General features: G+C 46.9%; 1 pseudogene; it reads right to left on the minus strand.

The window, feature by feature from the left end:
* Positions 1-788: 788 nt before the first annotated feature.
* Positions 789-968, minus strand: LOC140394670 (U2 spliceosomal RNA; annotated as a pseudogene).
* Between the last annotated feature and the right edge of the window lie 943 nt (positions 969-1911).

The following is a 1911-nucleotide window of genomic DNA, read 5'->3' on the forward strand; positions in this document are numbered from 1 at the left end:
GTGGTCGGGATGCAGCTGCATCCATAGCTCGTACGTTGGGTGTGAAACTGTATCGGCGTTAGGCCTAGACCAGAGGTTTAGGCCAGCATGTAGATCCACCAATAGCAGCCAAGCTCCAAACGTTTCCTCTTTGACGACTTCAATCCCTCCGAGTTCTCCAATCCACGATCGACATCGAAATCCTCAGCTTCTCTCGATCAAATGAGACTACACTTGATCTTAGCCAAAAGGCCGAGAAGCCGAGTAATCCACATTCAACAGTGAAATGATGTGGAGATGCCGGCGTTGGACTGGGGTGAGCACAGCACAAAGTCTTACAACACCAGGTTAAAGTCCAACAGGTTTGTTTCGATGTCACTAGCTTTCGGAGCGCTGCTCCTTCCTCAGGTGAATGAAGAGGTATGCTCCAGAAACATATATATGGACAGATTCAAAGATGCCAGACAATGCTTGGAATGCGACCATTAGCAGGTGATTAAATCTTTACAGATCCAGAGATGGGGTAACCCCAGGTTTCAGAGGTGTGAATTGTGTCAAGCCAGGACAGTTGGTAGGATTTTGCAGTGAAATGGGTGGTCAATTTTGAATTTGTTCGCTTTCCCCCTTCTGCTTGTAAGATGAGGGTGATGATGCCTTTCGTCATCCTTCATCATACCGGGGCCAGGTCGAAGCTGAGTAGCAGCAGCCACTTGACGAAGCGTTTTGTTGTGTGATGAAAGAAATGTGAATAAAGTGTATATTTGTATGTGTTTGAGCTGTTTTTTGACTTTGAAATTCCCCATAAAGGGGTGGTGTGCACCGTTCCTGGAGATACTGCAATACCAGGTCGATGCGTGGAGTGGACGGAGCAAGCCCCTATTCCATCTCCCTGCTCCAAAAATCAATTTAATATATGGTCCCCAGATAAGGGACGTATCAGATATTAAACTGATAAGAACAGATTTTTTTTTTTTTTTTCAAAAAAATATACTTTATTCATAAAAATTTATCATGAGCATTACAGAAACATTTCAAATTGTCTTGACTGTACATTTCCGGTAGGGTTACAGGTTGCCTTGACATTCTTTCATTCAACTTTGATATTGTCATACACATATCACTCTTTACATTACAATTCCTTCTTAAATATTTACAGTGGCATGTTTGTTTTTGTACATTGGAGTGTTGGTTGCCCAGACCGAGGGGCTTTACACTGTTACCCGCCCCTCGGTGTACATTTGCTGGAAAGACTTTACACAGTGGTCTTTCCCCATTGCGCCTTGGCGGCAGCTGCCCCAAGCTTGAGTGCGTCCCTCAGCACGTAGTCCTGGACCTTGGAATGTGCCAGTCTGCAACACTCGGTCGAGGACAATTCTTTGCACTGGAAGATCAGCAAGTTTCGGGCAGACCAAAGAGCGTCTTTTACCGAGTTGATGACCTTCCAGCACCAGTTCATATTTGTCTCGGTGTGTGTCCCTGGAAACAGTCCGTAGAGCACAGAGTCCTGTGTCACAGATCTGTTTGGGTTAAACCTTGACAAATACCACTGCATCTCTCTCTAGACCTTCTTTGCAAAGGCACATTCCACAAGGAGGTGTGTGACCGTCTCATTTCCCCCACAGCCACTCCGAGGGCAGCGTGCATTGGTGCAGAGCCTTCGGGTGTGCATGAAGAATCTGACAGGGAGGGCCCTTCTCACCACCAGCCAAGCTAGGTCTTGGTGCTTGTTTGAAAGTTCTGGTGATGAGGCGTTCTGCCAGATGACTCTGGCAGTCTGCTCAGGGAACCATCCCACGTCCTCCAGGGTCTCCTTTTCCCTGAGGGCCTCGAGGACATTACGTGCTGACCACTGCTTCATTGCCTTGTGGTCAAAGGTGTTTTCCTTCAAAAACTTTTCCACAAAGGACAGGTGGTACGGTACGGTCCAACTAC

The sequence above is a fragment of the Scyliorhinus torazame genome, chromosome 17 (assembly GCF_047496885.1).
Source record: "Scyliorhinus torazame isolate Kashiwa2021f chromosome 17, sScyTor2.1, whole genome shotgun sequence".
In the NCBI taxonomy this organism is placed as follows: Eukaryota; Metazoa; Chordata; class Chondrichthyes; order Carcharhiniformes; family Scyliorhinidae; genus Scyliorhinus; species Scyliorhinus torazame.